Source organism: Rutidosis leptorrhynchoides, chromosome 11, assembly GCF_046630445.1.
Source record: "Rutidosis leptorrhynchoides isolate AG116_Rl617_1_P2 chromosome 11, CSIRO_AGI_Rlap_v1, whole genome shotgun sequence".
Classification (NCBI taxonomy): Eukaryota; Viridiplantae; Streptophyta; class Magnoliopsida; order Asterales; family Asteraceae; genus Rutidosis; species Rutidosis leptorrhynchoides.
The window spans coordinates 231,312,975-231,332,185 of NC_092343.1; positions in this window are offsets into that span (position 1 = coordinate 231,312,975).

A 19,211-nucleotide genomic window follows, 5' to 3' on the forward strand; every position below is an offset into this window, starting at 1 on the left:
ATTGATGACAAACTCCATTTCATAGGAGAACTGGTTGAAATTATGGATCGTAAAACCAAACCCTAACATAACGTAAAACCCCGACTGTCTAAATTCGTTGGAATGCCAAAAGAGGACCAAATGAAAAGGAAGTACCTTCACTCATTCGTAGAATTGACAACACAAGGTCTCGAGGAAGAGACATCGACTACTACTTCTGACTAAATTTCTGGACGAAATTTCTTTTAAGGTGTGGGTAATGTAACATCCCGCATTTTTCCGTTAAATTATTTTAACGCCCGTCTTTTTATTTTGAAAATATCGTTCGTATCTAGATTCGTATCCTCCATTAGCTAACGTTCTTAATATTTTCGTTATTGGATTTTAACATCTCTCATTTACCCTAGCGTTTTTAAAATAATTCGTTCGGTTAATTCACGCACCCGCTTGAGGGACTAACTTTGCCATTTGGTCAAAGATGTAACTAGTGGAACTAGTTAACACTCACCACCTCCACTCATTCACTCACCTCTTTTATCCTTACTACTTCCATTTTTCTCTCAACTCTCAAAATCATTCAATCATCATCTAAATTCGATCTAGGAGGCTAACATCAAAACAAATTACATATTTGGAATCCTCTCTTCATCCTCTACAACTTGATACCAATTTCATCTCATTTGGGTAACTTTTCTAAAACACTAGATTCCTTGTTCTTGATGTTTCTAACTTAAAAGTGTGTTAATTAGTGTCTATGGCTCAAGTCTAACATAAATATATGATTTATATGCTTGTTCTTTTCATTTTGATGTAACTAGCTTAAACTTGAAATGGGTGTGTTTGATCTTGAGTTGTGGATGATTAAATGTTGTTGTTATGTTAAAGTTCATGTATTAAATGTGTTACTAGCATCATTAGCTTCAATTTGGTGTGTAGGTTGATTAAGAAAACTTCACTAACATGATTATTGACTTTGTGATTTTGGTTAGGGTTTGATTGACTTCAAAATGAACTTTTGATGCATTGAATGCTATGAAATGTTGTTAGTAAGTGTTTAGTTGTATTATATGTGTAATTACCTACGAAACGGCGTATTATATGTGTGCATTAAGTTCCTGAATCATCTTATGCATTTTGTGAACTTGAAACCTTGATAATGAACCTTTAATGATCACTTGGCGAGAATTCGGTTATTGTAAATGTTATATTTGATTGTTGGAATGTGCTTAGTTGTATTCCTCATTAAATTACCTTTCCAACGATGTATGGTATGCGTTTTAAGTGTTTATGGTTCGTTAGTTGTGTTAAAAAGAAGTTTGGTTAGAGACTTGTCAAGTTTTTAAGCAGTTTCACTGAATCAGGTACTGATGCGGCGCATCACTAATGGATGCGGCGCATCTGTGGCTGATGTGGCGCATCACTTAGTGCTGCGGCGTATCTGAGGCAGACTGCCCAAAGTGGTCGTTTTTCGTTTAATTCCAACTATGCTACGCACCTCCGATTAACATGTAACTTGTTCTAACATGCTCATATATGATTAGGAAACTTAGAAAAATTGTTCGAGACCCGAGCCGAACACGTTGACTTTTTCGTTGACTTTGACTTTGACCAAGTTTGACTTTTAGTCAAACTTAACCAAATGTTTATGCAATCGTTTCTAACATGCTTTTATACTTATATCTTGCATGAAACTTGACAATTTGACTCACATGCTATATAATCGATTCGTAATTAGCCATAGGACTAATTGAACAACTTTTGTAACGACCCTGGATTTTCCAACGTTTAATTAATAATATTTATTATTAATGCTTGTGTTTAATGAATGTATTTTATTACATTTACTTGTTACCGTACATGACTTTGCATGTCCCAACTTGTCTTTGTGACACACGTACGTTTCACGAATAATATTTCAGATATTATTTACATTAATGATTAATTTTTATTAATCATTTTTAATTAACTAAGGTTACTAGTTAATTACTTGGGCTTTATTGGATTAATTGTTACATACTTGAACTTGGGCTTTTATTATTTGATATGGACTTGGAAGCCCACCCTACTTTCTTAATGGACTAGTTAGCCCAACATTAAGCTAATGAATTATTAAGAGTAAGATCAAGGATTAATTAATCATGAGGAATCTAGTTACTTACACATTTACACCATTTTCCCATACCCTTTAGCTTTATTACCATTCCAAGCATTCACCATCTCCCCATATTAGAAAGCTAGAGTTTGATCTTACCCCATTTGGCACCCTTGGCCGTGATTTTCAATGGGGAGGAGGGAGGATTCAAATTTTTTTTGTTACTTATTACTAGTGTATTACTTCACATTTCACACACACTCTTACTTGCATTCTTTTACTCTCTTTTTTTCTCTCAAGACTTGTAAGTAACAAAGCTTCACTTTCTCTCTTTTTCTTCCTCTAAAAACCGCCACCATCATTCATAGATTACTTGGTCTTTGTTTGTGATTACTTACTTGTTATTTGTTGTTGTTAAAGATCAAGTTTTCTAACTTGTATCTTCATGAAATCTTGTTACTTCCATCTTTATTTGATGAAGTCAAGAACAAGGAATCTAAACTTTCTAGTTTATGATTCTACACTTAAATGTTTTCAAGATTTAAAGTTCATAAGTTTCATATTCATACTTGTGTTCATGTTTGTAGACTTAAATCCTAAGATTCAAACTTTGATTTGAATCTTCCTAAGTATGAAACAAAACATGAACATAATACTTGTATTTTAGTTTATTTTCCTTCTTTTGTAAGTACTTTAAAGTTTGTGATGTTGTTATTTTGGTCAAGTATTACTAGTTAATCTTGATCTCATTTTTCTTGAACTAAAGTTAACTTTGTAAGTTCAAAGAACATGGAAGTATAACTTTCTAGTTATAAATTCATATACTTATGTTGGATCTAAGTTTATATAACTTATGGTCTTCTAATTTTGTTGTAAACAAGAGCTTACAAGCTTACATACATTTTTCAAGTTGAAAATCTAAGTTTCATAACTTATGGTTTCATTAAAGTGTAGATCCAAGTTTTGTAACTTAGGATCTAACTTAAGAACACTAGATCTAGACATTCTAGTCTAGGATCTTTAAGATCTAACTAATAACTATGTTCTACAACTTATGATCTTGATTATTTAGTTTACTTTCAAGTTGTAGCTTAATATTACTAGTAGAACTCATGTATGTGTCGGATCTAAGATCTTGATGTAACTTTGGTTCATCAACCTTCATACAACTCTTAAGTGAGTTGTGAAACTTATCTTAGACTTACACTAGTGTTATGATGGTAAAACCTTGGTTAAGATGATGCAAACCCATCAACGAGTTGTACACTTGAAGCTATACGCATCAAGGATGAGAACCGTGATGAGCATCAAGCACCAAGAACCCACTGGAACACCTTTAGCTACTATTTCTGGAACTGATCAGACTACCTGGTCTACTTTAAATTTGATTTTCAGTTAGTTTGGTTCGAGTAGATGATTTTTCATTTAGACCTCGTCTTAATCCGGGTTACGGTTTAGGATCTATGGCCTCCCGAAAGTCATTACACCCTATTAATGTTGTGCTGAAATTTCTGACCTACTCGCACTTAAACCGTCGCCACGGTCAAATGAAGACGATTTTGGTTCTGGAAATTGGTCAGCCTCTAGGGGACTCATATACGGAGCCATGGCCACTGGTCTCACCCCATTTCAGTTTGTATAGAGGTCGTGAAGATTGAACGAAGTCAGCCTTTATTTCAAACTCTACTCTTGAATGAAACTACTTTACACTTTTTGTTTAATGATGAATGATGATGGTACTTAAGACCTAATTTACATACATTTAAACCTTTGGGAACGATTTACTGACTTAGTAACTTTTGACTTAGGTTGAGGACTTTTTAGACCAACTACTTTGCTTACCTTTCCGCGTATCGACTTTTACTACTTTCCACTGTGAGTTATAGCATCCCTTTTTACTTTAACTATTTTGGGAACTGAGAATACATTTACGTTTTACATACTAGGAACGAGTACTTAAACTTTATATATGTGTGGGTTATACAACGGCATAAACTTTCCCCTTAGCTCGGCAACGTTTAGTCATTGGTCTTTGAACCGGTGAACGCGAATCTTAGATATGGATCCATAGCATTTGACATCCCCACTTGGGCTAGTAGCGCTAGCATTTAACGTGTGTTTAATACTTCGTAAACATACGCACTCACCAAGTGTACTATCAGGGGGTTATAAACGTTAAGTTAGTTACCAAGTGCCCATGGTTATACATATACTTTTCATACTGTTTTGAAATGCTATTGAAGCACTGAAATCTCGTGGCCTACCTTACATTACTGTTATACTTAAACTATAGCTCACCAACCTTTGTGTTGACATTTTTAAGCATGTTTTTCTCAGGTGCTTAAGGTTTTCTTGCTTCCGCTGTACTAGTAATGCTTTGTAGACACCCGCTGCGCCTATTAGAGATGTCACCGCATGAAACGTCTATTTGCATTCAAACTTTATTACTTTTGAAACAATGATTTGTAACGACCATTGGGTCACGTACTATTATTAATTGCTTCTGTTCATTGAAGCACATTTTTGTTGTTAAACATTTGACGTTGGTTAAAACGTCACCTTTATCAAGAATGCAAACTTATTTTGAAACAGCATATAGTGTTTGACCTTGTAATGATCATGTTGTTGATGAATCGTACATGATGGTTACATATGGGGCATCACATTTGGTATCAGAGCATTGGTTGTAGGGAATTAGGTTGCATTAGTGAGTCTGGACCGACCCGAGTAGGATTCACTAATAGGACTAATCTACAACTTTCTCGTTTACTTGTTTCTGCGGAACTTACTGCATGCTGCTACATGTTTACTCTACTGCATGCTACTATATGCTTCGATTGCATGATACTTCTGTACAATTTGTTATTATTGCCATGCTACTTACTGCTATACATGATCTAGACTGTCATAGTTACTCTGCCTAATACGTGCTTGCTTTATGACTTACTGACATGGAAAAAGTTATTTTTCCTTGTTCCGATATCGGATGCCCCGCCCACTATCATTCACTTGGAGAGCGACTCGGACTCATCGGCCACCTCACCTACCGTTGTTGCTGACTCGATCCCGTCATCTACACCCTCCAGTGACTCAGGGGCTTCGTCCTCCGGAGCTAGTAGCCATGCACCTGGCCTAGTGATTACCTCAGACGGAGTCGAGGACCTATAGGAGATTCCAGCTCCACTTACCCCAGGACCCTCAGAGCCACAGCACCATTCCGGTGGTGTTGTGATTCCCGCAGAACTTGGGGAAGGTCTGGTCCGTAATGAGCATAACCATTGGTGCCGACGCCTTCCTGATGGACGTTTAGTGCCGATCCCGTCTTTCAGATACCGACTGATGATGGCCGCTCGAGGAGAGCCACCCGTGCAGCCACCCCCAGATGATTCCGACGACTCATCATCAGACGACTCATCCTCTGATGACTCCAGTGACGAGGATTCCGACGAGGATCCCGAGGAAGCACCCATGCATCCACCCTCTACCCCGCCGAAGCAGCGGTATCGTTTTGACGGTACTGTTATTCCTGGGGTTAACGGAGGGAGATCGTCCGTTAACGTACATGGATTGAGGACTAGAGTTACTGCCCGTAAGCGGCTTGTGCCGTATCCAGCTGATCCCTTCATCTGTAAGCCTTACCATTATGCAGCATCTACTTCTGGTGCCGGACCGTCTGCACCACCAGCTCCACCAGCACCACCTGCGCCATCAGCACCGCCTGCTCCATCAGCCTCTCCCTCTGTCGAGGAACTGACGAAGGAGGTGGATATCCTCCGTGCTCGGGTAGCTGAGCTTGAGGACCAGATGTCCCACGTAATGGACATCCTACACCCACCATCACCATAGGACATTTGTAGTAGATTTCATTATGTAATCTCACTTGTAGTTTTATGTTTTACTTATGTATTGTGCAAAACTATGCTGATGTATGCAACTTATTATTAATGAATGGAACTTTTTGTTGTTTAATTCTTGCACAGTGTTCTATTTACATTACTGTGTGATGACTTTATGGTATCTGAATCTATTTGCATTACTTAATTAGCATGTGTTGTGTTGATTCCATGCTAGATATCATATACTGTATTATTACTATTTAAATACTGGATTTTGACTTGAGTCGAAATTTTTGTTTAGAACATCAATGGCCAACAGAAGATCAACACCCACCGCAGCCCAAATCGAGGAAATGATCAATGAACGAGTCGATGCAGCTTTAGCGAAAATGAACCCCCAAGCTCCACCGCCACCGGTTATCCAGCCCATTCGTAATGGTGCACATACAAAGAGTTTCAAAGCTGCAAGCCCCATAACTTTAGTGGAACTGAGGGGCCAGTTGGTCTCACTAGGTGGTTTGAGAAATTAGAATCTGTGTTCCGAGTTAGTAACTGCTCAGAGGCGAACAAAACCAAGTATGCTTCATGTACGCTGTCAGACGGTGCACTAACTTAGTGGAACACTCTGGCTCAAGCAAAGGGTATTGATGAGGTATATGCCACTCCGTGGGAAGAGTTTAAGGGGGCCATGATTGAGGAATATTGCCATAGGGCAGAGATCCATAAAATGGAGATTGAGTTTATGCAGTTGAAGGTTGTGGGAAATGATCTCGATGGTTACAACCATAGGTATCTGGAATTAGCCCTGATGTGTCCTACCATGGTTACTCCGGAGTTTAAGCGCATGGAAAGGTACTTGTGGGGACTTCCTAAGTCCATCAAGGGAAATGTCACCTCGTCTAAGCCACCAAACGTCCCGGAAGCAATGCGCATGGCGCACACCTTAATGAACCAAATTATCAGCGATGAACCGGAGAAGGCAAAATCCGAAGCGGGTAGTAGTGAGAAGCGTAAATGGGACAACAACAAGGGGAGAGCCTATGATCAAAACCCGGCCAAGCGACATGAAGGTTTCAAGGGAAACAACCCCAATCCGAACACCAACTCGAACCCTAACTACAAGGGTAGTCTGCCACAGTGCAAGAGGTGGTACAAGCACCATACCGGGTACTGTAATGTTGTCTGTGAAAAGTGCAAAAGGACCAGGCATATTGGCAAGGACTGCAAGATCACCACCATGACTGGGAAGCTGAACCCTACTGGACCGAGAAAGTGCTATGAATGCGGACAGACGGGCCACTTCAGAAATGAGTGTCCCAACAAACGAAAGGACGGCGGACCACCGCGTGGAAAAGCATTCAATGTAAATGCAAGGGATGCCCGTGAGAACCCCGACTTGGTCACAGGTATATTCACTATCAATAATCTACTTGCTTTTGTCTTATTTGATACTGGTGCCGATAGGAGTTATGTATGTAGACACTTTTGCGATAAGATAAATTGGTCGTTAGTTCCTTTAAAGGAGAGTATGCTTGTAGAGGTAACCAATGGGAAACTTGAGAAAGTTGACCAAATTAGCCGAGGAGCTATTATCAACATAGCTGGGGTAGATTTCGAGATTGACTTGATACCCATTAAGTTGGGAAGCTTTGATGTTATTGTCGGTATGGACTGGTTGACAAAGATAAGGGCTGACATTATCTGTGGAGATAAAGCTCTTCGTATACCACACGGAGATGGTGAGCCACTAATTATTTACGAAGAGAGATGTAGCTCGAAACTGAATCTCATTAGTTGGATGAAAGCGCAAAAGATCATGAAGAAAGGACGTCTTGCTGTTTTAGCACATGTGAAAACGTTAGAAACTGAGGTGAAGAGCGTGGATGACGTGCGAATTGTGAACGAATTTCCCGACGTCTTTCCAGAGGAATTGCCTGGATTACCGCCACCGAGAGCAGTGGAGTTTCAGATCGACTTGGTACCGGGAGCTGCACCCGTAGCTCGCGCACCTTATCGAATCGCGCCTTCCGAAATGAAAGAGTTGCAGAGCCAATTACAAGAACTGCTAGACCGTGGATTAATCCAACCAAGTTTCTCGCCTTGGGGTGCACCTGTTTTGTTTGTGAAGAAGAAGGATGGATCATTCCGCATGTGTATCGACTACCGTTGTAGTGACCCGAACTTTTCCATGTTTATATTTATTAATTGAGATTGATATTTACATGATTAAATGTTTCCAATATGTTAATCAATCAAACTTGTTAAGACTTGATTAATTGAAATATGTTTCATATAGACAATTGACCACCCAAGTTGACCGGTGATTCACGAACGTTAAAACTTGTAAAAACTATATGATGACACATATATGGATATATATATAGTTAACATGATACTATGATAAGTAAACATATCATTAAGTATATTAACAATGAACTACATATGTAAAAACAAGACTACTAGCTTAATGATTTTTAAACGAGACATATATGTAACGATTATCGTTGTAAAGACATTTAATGTATATATATCATATTAAGAGATATTCATACATGATAATATCATGATAATATAATAATTTAAAATCTCATTTGATATTATAAACATTGGGTTAATAACATTTAACAAGATCGTTAACCTAAAGGTTTCAAAACAACACTTACATGTAACGACTAACGATGACTTAACGACTCAGTTAAAATGTATATACATGTAGTGTTTTAATATGTATTTATACACTTTTGAAAGACTTCAATATGATTATCAAAATACTTCTACTTAACAAAAATACTTACAATTACATCCTCGTTCAGTTTCATCAACAATTCTACTCGTATGCACCCGTATTCGTACTCATACAATACACAGCTTTTAGATGTTTGTACTATTGGTATACACACTCCAATGATCAGCTCTTAGCAGCCCATGTGAGTTACCTAACACATGTGGGAACCATCATTTGGCAACTAGCATGAAATATCTCATAAAATTACAAAAATATGAGTAATCATTCATGACTTATTTACATGTAAACAAAATTACATATCCTTTATATCTAATCCATACACCAACGACTAAAAACACCTACAAACACTTTCATTCTTCAATTTTCTTCATCTAATTGATCTCTCTCAAGTTCTATCTTCAAGTTCTAAGTGTTCTTCATAAATTCTACAAGTTCTAGTTACATAAAATCAAGAATACTTTCAAGTTTGCTAGCTCACTTCCAATCTTGTAAGGTGATCATCCAACCTCAAGAAATCTTTGTTTCTTACAGTAGGTTATCATTCTAATACAAGGTAATAATCATATTCAAACTTTAATTCAATTTCTATAACTATAACAATCTTATTTCGAGTGGAAATCTTACTTGAAATTGTTTTCGTGTCATGATTCTGCTTCAAGAACTTTCAAGCCATCCAAGGATCCTTTAAAGCTAGATCTATTTTTATCATTTCTAGTAGGTTTATCCAAGGAACTTGAGGTAGTAATGATGTTCATAACATTATTCGATTCATACATATAAAGCTATCTTATTCGAAGGTTTAAACTTGTAATCACTAGAACATAGTTTAGTTAATTCTAAACTTGTTCACAAATAAAAGTTAATCCTTCTAACTTGACTTTTAAAATCAACTAAACACATGTTCTATATCTATATGATATGCTAACTTAATGATTTAAAACCTGGAAACACGAAAAACACCCTAAAACCGGATTTACGCCGTCGTAGTAACACCGCGGGCTGTTTTGGGTTAGTTAATTAAAAACTATGATAAACTTTGATTTAAAAGTTTTTATTCTGAGAAAATGATTTTTATTATTAACATGAAACTATATCTAAAAATTATGGTTAAACTCAAAGTGGAAGTATGTTTTCTAAAATGGTCATCTAGACGTCGTTCTTTCGACTGAAATGACTACCTTTACAAAAATGACTTGTAACTTATTTTTCCGACTATAAACCTATACTTTATCTGTTTAGATTCATAAAATAGAGTTCAATATGAAACCATAGCAATTTGATTCACTCAAAACGGATTTAAAATGAAGAAGTTATGGGTAAAACAAGATTGGATAATTTTTCTCATTTTAGCTACGTGAAAATTGGTAACAAATCTATTCCAACCATAACTTAATCAACTTGTATTGTATATTATGTAATCTTGAGATACCATAGACACGTATACAATGTTTCGACCTATCATGTCGACACATCTATATATATTTCGGAACAACCATAGACACTCTATATGTGAATGTTGGAGTTAGCTATACAGGGTTGAGGTTGATTCCAAAATATATATAGTTTGAGTTGTGATCAATACTGAGATACATATACACTGGGTCATGGATTGATTCAAGATAATATTTATCGATTTATTTCTGTACATCTAACTGTGGACAACTAGTTGTAGGTTACTAACGAGGACAGCTGACTTAATAAACTTAAAACATCAAAATATATTAAAAATGTTGTAAATATATTTTGAACATACTTTGATATATATGTATATATTGTTATAGGTTCGTGAATCAACCAGTGGCCAAGTCTTACTTCCCGACGAAGTAAAAATCTGTGAAAGTGAGTTATAGTCCCACTTTTAAAATCTAATATTTTTGGGATGAGAATACATGCAGGTTTTATAAATGATTTACAAAATAGACACAAGTACGTGAAACTACATTCTATGGTTGAATTATCGAAATCGAATATACCCCTTTTTATTAAGTCTGGTAATCTAAGAATTAGGGAACAGACACCCTAATTGACGCGAATCCTAAAGATAGATCTATTGGGCCTAACAAACCCCATCCAAAGTACCGGATGCTTTAGTACTTCGAAATTTATATCATATCCGAAGGGTGTCCCGGAATGATGGGGATATTCTTATATATGCATCTTGTTAATGTCGGTTACCAGGTGTTCACCATATGAATGATTTTTATCTCTATGTATGGGATGTGTATTGAAATATGAAATCTTGTGGTCTATTGTTACGATTTGATATATATAGGTTAAACCTATAACTCACCAACATTTTTGTTGACGTTTAAAGCATGTTTATTCTCAGGTGAATACTAAGAGCTTCCGCTGTTGCATACTAAAATAAGGACAAGATTTGGAGTCCATGTTTGTATGATATTGTGTAAAAAAAAACTGCATTCAAGAAACTGATTTCGATGTAACATATTTGTATTGTAAACCATTATGTAATGGTCGTGTGTAAACAGGATATTTTAGATTATCATTATTTGATAATCTACGTAAAGCTTTTTAAACCTTTATTTATGAAATAAAGGTTATGGTTTGTTTTAAAAATGAATGCAGTCTTTGAAAAACGTCTCATATAGAGGTCAAAACCTCTAAACGAAATCAATTAATATGGAACGTTTTTAATCAATAAGAACGGGACATTTCAACCGTGAACTAAACAAATTGACGATTAAGAATCGGTATCCTCTTCCCCGAATTGACAATCTTTTTGATCAACTACAAGGATCGAGCGTTTACTCTAAGATCGATTTGCGATCCGGTTATCACCAATTGAGGGTGAAAGAAAGCGATGTGATGAAGACTGCATTCAGAACTCGTTATGGTCATTATGAGTTTCTCATGATGCCATTCAGTTTAACCAACGCACCTGCCGTGTTCATGGATCTCATGAATCATGTCTGCAAGCCATACCGGGATAAGTTCGTCATCGTCTTCATAGATGATATCCTCATCTACTCCAAAAGCGAAGCAGAACATGAGCAACATCTTCGTCTAGTACTCGAACTCTTGAGACAAGAGCAACTTTATGCCAAATTCTCCAAGTGTGAATTTTGGTTGAAGGAAGTCCAATTTCTGGGTCACGTTGTGAGTGATTTGTGACAACCCAGAAATTTCTGATCAAATTTAAACTTTAATCTTTATATATTCCCGACACGATAATGAAACAACCCAACCCGTATTCCATACGATAAATTTTTTTTTAAAATAATACACATTTACGCGCCAATTAAATATGTAGACCATTCCACACGTTTCGTTAAAACATACAACAAATTTAGTGTTTACAAAAGGCACAAAGGCCATTAATGAATGTGATACAAGTTTGACCAATACAAAAATGATAGTTTTAAACCAAACAACACATCGAGCATCGTTTGGGACTAAACTACCCAAAACGCTAGGCCAACTTCCAAAAGCTCCAACATAACATCATCAAGGGACACCTAGTGCCCAACAACCCCCTTGCCCTTGTCCACGCCTGCATCTAAAAAGATAAACAACGAGAGGGGTAGGCTAATGCTTAGTGAGTGCAACAATTATACGTTTACATATACAACCTACTTACTTGCAATCACTTACGCATTTACCGCATACATGCTAGCATTATAAGTAATCATACCATCACAAGTATAACACTAAACCTTCCACCATACGAGCTAGCATAACAATAGCATATAGTTTAAACAATATAATATGCTACAATCCACACACACAACCATGGTTAACCAAACGAACGAGGGAACGGTGTTTAAAGACCGTCGGAGTTCATAACAACCATTAGTGCACTTAACACTTCGTACACTAACCCCATAGGTGGCATCTTAATACGTCGATACTTCACCCCGGGTGGTGCCTTAACACTTCGACACTTCACCCCGAGTGGTGTCTTAGCACATCGACACTTCACTCGTTACATCTCTCGGAGTGGCATCTTAACACATTGATACTTCACTCACGAGTGGTGTCTTAACACATCGACACTTCACTCGCCACGTGAGGAGTGGTGTCTTAACACGCCGACACTTCACAACTCAACTACACAAATAAATACATCATATATGCACGCATATAATTATTCCACTCACCTTAACACTTCGGTGATGATTATGCACTTCCGAGCTTCAAAGCAAAGTACCTAATACATTAAGTACTATTTCAATACACAACTAGTGGAATTAACCACATTACACCTACTTGAGCATTTAATGACCCAACTCGCATTAAATGACTCAAACACACCACAACCGCCCCTTTAATGGCCAAGACTCGACTTTAATCACTAAAGCTAGTGAATTAAAGTCTAGTAACTTCAACTAGCACCAACTTAGGGTAATCCGTACCCAATTCACCCAAACTAGGTCAACATTACTCTTTTGACCCATTTTAACTCTTACACTACCAAACTTGTCAAACATGACCTATTTACCATTTCAACAACATTTTAACAAGTGTTTAATGCTTAACAACACCATCAACACTTACAAATCCTATTTTCATTAGACCAAACCCTAGCTTGTGGCTATTAGGGTTTCATTACAACCACATAACCCAAAATCGCCCATTTTACCCTCAAATGGGTCAAACAAGTCTCTAGTAACCAAAACCCTAGCCATTAACCAATTAAAACTCAAAACTTAGAGTTATAACTTACCGAGACTTTCAACGCGTAGCTAGAGACAAGAGGAACAACTTTAATTCTTACTCCAAAGATCAACCCTTAATCCTTCACTCTCAAATCTCACTTTTAATCCAAATGGGTTTTAAGTTTTGGGAGAGAAATTGGAAAGAAAAGAGAAAAGAAATTAAATGAAATGGATAAGTGGCTGGGATTTAATGCTCCCATCAGATTTATACGCCAAATTACCAATTTGCCCCTTAAAGTCATTTAATTTGAGCTAAAACCGGATTCTGTCCAGCAGGACTGCCGCGGCGCGGCATAATTCGTCGCGGCGCGACATACAACGGGAAAATCAACCCTCCTTAACTCACTTTCTGATCCTGGTTTGCTTGCAATGCCGCGGCGCGGACCCATTTGTCGCGACGCGGCATAAGACTGCATCTGAACAGTTCGACCATCATAAACAAGTTTCGACTTAATTTAATTTGTACATTCCAAACCCGCTTCGTATTTTCATCTAGCCTTCAACAATAGTCTCACAAGACTTAACGCTAACTAAACCCACATATAGACTTGCATATGCACACATTATCAAGTATACATTTATATATATCTATACGTATATTCATGCATTTACACATAAGCTAACGAGTTATAAAAGTACAAATGATTGAGTATGTACCTTTCAATACATACGGGAAAAACGGGATGTTACAAATAAGCAAAGTCTGTTAAATTGAGTCACAAGAATTTGAAACTGTGTTCATACATTCATTTAACCTTGACCAAATTCCAAAGATTCACGAACCATTATAGGAACGAATATGATTATATATGTATATATGTATATATTGTAACTTGAAAACGTTAGCAAGTATTAAATGTATAATACTTTACATGAACGTATTTGTTTCAATTTATTTGTCAATGGAATTAGAAGATTATATCAAATGATTAATTAATCTGGTACGGTGTATGATTAAGAGTCTCTGTTGAGAGGTTCACTTTTGATTTAGCAAACCTTTCCTTTTTAACGATATTCAGAATAAATGGTAAAGTGACCTTCAAGTAAGGACAAAGTGTCAAGTAGCGAGAGCAAGTCAGATTGGTGGAAATTTCTGTTAGATTCCAATACATGCCTTACAATAATTTCCTCGTGACTGTTGATAAGATAAATTAATTAACCTTCATATTAGGTATTGTGAAAGTGAAATTAGGGAATATAGGTAAATTAAAAAATAGATATTGACAAGTTAAATAGATCGACATTTTACATTAAGATGATTCCTTACGTTTGATTGTTCCTTTAGACTTAATCATACGAGTCATGATTAAAATGGAAATTTAAAACCTTGAAACCTGATATGATTCATATATGATTTTACTTTCTTAAACAGAAACATCTTTTCGATATAATAGACTTTTATTATTAAAAACGTCTTAGGACATAACAACTTCTACTATTATAACCTTTGTAATAAAATGATTTTTAATATAAAATAATTTGGTTATTAAAATGTTTTATGAACGATTGTATATAAATGAACTATATCAATTTTAAATTTTAAAATACAAACGTTACGAAAGAATACTTTCTAATATTTAAACAATTTCTAAGTATATAAGTTTTGAATAACATTAATTTTGAAAAACTATATTAAGTAAATAGTTCAAATTTATATTTCGAAATGAAAATATAAATATATATAACTTAGTCATAAAACGTCCTGATTTAAAATAATATATTTTGATAAACAACGAGTCACTGATTTATAGAAGCAAATGACCACAACGCTCAATTTTATAAGTTACATTTTTTATAAAGTAATTTATTGATGAGTAAGTCAAATTATTAATAAGAGTACACGTCGCGTAACGTAAAAGGTTAGTTTTCTAAACGTACGAAAGTGCACTCGAAAAACCGAAAGTGGTACATGAGTCAAGTGACAACGTACGAGAATTTGGAGCTAAAATTACGAGTTAACTATGCACGTAAATATAATATAATATTTAATTAATTATAAAGATTTAATATATATAAATTTATATTATATAATAATAGTTAGCAGCCATGTAAAGCAAGTATTGAGCTGGAAACATTTCATTAAAGATTTCGGAGCTACGAGACACAGAAAATGGATCTATAAAAGTTGAAAAATTCGGCCAATTCAATTCACAAATTTAAAACTCTATCTCTATATTACGTATGATTTATGTTATTTATTATTATTATTATTATTATTATTATTATTATTATTATTATTATTATTATTATTATTATTATTATTATTATTATTATTATTATTATTATTAGAAGTATTATTATTATTAGTATTATACATAAAATACTACGACGAGGTCATGAGTACATTATTTTCAAGACGGGTTTTATGAGCGGGATAGAGCTAAGGAAATTATGGGTTATAGCTATGGAGATTATGTGTAATGTTCATAGGTATGCTCGTGAGGTCAATTTGGTGTTTATCATCTCCGTTGCATCTACGTACCTTTTCTGCAATATTGAATCTCAATATTGATACGTGAGTACTCGTAAATTAATTTTTACATAATAATAGTGTTTCTTTTACTAGTGCTCGAGAATATGGGATTATGCATGCTTTTACTTCTGACATTGCCCCTTAGTTAGGTTATGTTGAATCTCGAATTAGTTACACCTGCGATTGAGATAAGGTATAAGATATGCATGTCGTTGAAAAGCTAGCGAAAAATTAAGAACTTTTCATTTAGATGTCGAATAGATTCGATGAACGGATTAGAAGTTATAGTCAATTGAATTTTTGATATTATTATAAAAAAATGATTATTTTCATCGTCGTTATTAACATCGTTCTAGTTTTTATCAAATTATTATTATCATTATTATTATTATTATTATTATTATTATTATTATTATTATTATTATTATTATTATTATTATTATTATTATTATTATTATTATCAATAAAAAGTATTGATATTTTTATTATTATTACTATTGTTAAAGTTATAATTAGTATTATTATTATTATTATTATTATTATTAATCATTAAAATAGTTATTAGTAATATCATTATCATAACATTTATTATTATTATTATTATAATATTAAGTAACACTTAATTATTATAACTACTATTATTATCATCAAAATAAACGCGATATGAAAGATGATTTAAAAGTTACTAACAAATCGATTAGGAAATAATAAGTATGGGTATCATGATGAAATTTAAAATATTGTAAGACATTGATATAGATAAAATTATCTTTTTTCATTATTCTTATCACTATTATTATTAAAAGTATTATTAATATTAAAAATATCATTTTTACAAAAATTATTATTTTTAAGAGGAATATCATTGTTAAGATGAAATTTCATTATTATTATGAATTAGAACTATCTTTTTATCATAACATCATTTTTTAGTAAATATAAAAATTAATATTTTTATTAATAGGAATAATAATCATTATTATTACAAAATAATACAACTTTTACTTATTATTATTACCAATGTTATTTTATCAAATAAATATGTAATATAAATATATATATATATATATATATATATATATATATATATATATATATATATATATATATATATAGTTACCTTAATAAAACCTATCGTAATATTTTTATGATATCAAATGAACTTTATAAATTTTACTACTTAAGATACATAAAAGTATATTTTTATTATATAAATTTTAATAATAAATGAATTATATTATTTACTTTATTAAATCTTTTAAAAAATATTTAAAAATATAAAACGACGATGTTTAAAATATATTATAATCATGTATAGATTTTGGAAATCATTTTGAGTTAAATTGTCTTTTGTTGACTTTTACATATTATTCTCGAGCATTAGGAATGTGGTACACTATGACCTGACTTAAATTGTTAGACAAATATTGACCAACATATAAATATATATAATTAATATAGGTTCGTGAATCCGAGGCCAACCTTGCACTTGTTCAATGACGTTATATGTATTTTTACTACGAAATACAATAGGTGAGTTTCATTTGCCTTTTTACCCTTTATATTTTTGGGACTGAGAATACATGCGCAATTTTTATAAATGTTTTACGAAATAGACACAAGTAATTGAAACTACATTATATGGGTGAATGATCGAAGCCGAATATGCCCCTTTTGCTTGGTAACCTAAGAATTAGTAAACCGATCTACTAATTGACGCAAATCCTAAAGATAGATCTATTGGGCCTAACGAACCCCATCCAAAGTACCGGATGCTTTAGTACTTCGATGTTGTTTTTATCATGTCCGAAGGATTTCCCGGAATGATAAGGGATATTCTTATATGCATCTTGTTAATGTCGGTTACCAGGTGTTCAATCCATATGAATGATTTTTGTCTCTATGCATGGGACATGTATTTATGAGAACTGGAAATGAAATTCTTTTGGTCTATTAAAATGATAAAAATGAATGATTATGATAAACTAATGAACTCACCAACCTTTTGGTTGACACTTTAAAGCATGTTTATTCTCAGGTATTAATGAAATCTTCCGCTGTGCATTTGCTCATTTTAAAGATATTACTTGGAGTCTTTCATGGCATATTTCGAAGAACGTTGCATTCGAGTCATTGAGTTCATCAAAGATTATTATTAATTCAATTTATAGTTGGATAGTGGATATTATGAAATGGTATGCATGCCTGTCAATTATCAATGTAAAGAAAGTTGTCTTTTAAAAACGAATGCAATGTTAGTAAAATGTATCATATAGAGGTCAAATACCTCGCGATGTAATCAACTATTGTGAATCGTTTATAATGTATATGAACGGGTCCTTTCAGTTGGTATCAGAGCGGTAGTCTTAGCGAACCAGGTCTGCATTAGTGTGTCTAACTGATAAGACGTTAGGATGCAATAGTGAGTCTGGACTTCAACCGTGTCTGCATGTCAAAAGTTTTGCTTATCATTTCTAGTCGGAAATCATCTGCTTATCATCCTTAGAAAATTACCTGCATATCATTATTAGTCTAGACACGTCTTGCTACATTAATTGCATGAGTAGTGTATGGACAAAATTCATATCTTAGCGTATCTGCTAAATCATATCTTATCGTATCTGTTACTTTAGACTTTGCCTGATATATTCCGTAAATTCCTCCGTAATTTACGAAATCTTTTGCTCTACATATATAGATATTCTATGTAAGTAGAATACCCTCCAATAGCTGGAAGATCATTTCATATCGAAAAATCCTTTATCGAATTGTACGAAATGGAATTCGTCGTTAGTTCAAGTCACTCGGATTCCGAAATAGAATCTCACTCAAGCTCCGAAAGCAGTGTGACCGGAATGGATCAACCAATTAGTCATCACCTATTCTGGATGAATTGGGGATGGGTTCGTAGACTTCGCAATCATTGGAGACAAGAGGAAGGCGATCCCTTCCATCCACCACATTGCCCTCTTGATGAAGAACCTGAAGCACTTACTGGCGAACCTGTCTGAAACACCATTTTCTCTCTCATTTCCAGAGTATCTCGTCACGATTATATATTACATCAAATTTTAGATTTTATTTATCCGCTCGTCCGAACCGACAATCACCCCGGTGTAATAGAAGAAGTCAACGAGCTTCATGCTCGGGTAGTGGCTTTGGAGAATATGGTGCAGAGATTACAAACACCAGCAGCAGCACCAGCAGCATAACCAGTACCACCATCACCAACGCCAACAGTACCATTACCACCTCCAACCACAACCGCGTCGTAAACCTCAACTTCACAATCTGTCCCACGAGCATCAACGTCATACGTACCATAGATATCAAGAAGTATCAACAACAATAACTGACGAAGTATTAACTCATAACTTCATTGGAGAAACATTCCGCGGCGATTATGTAA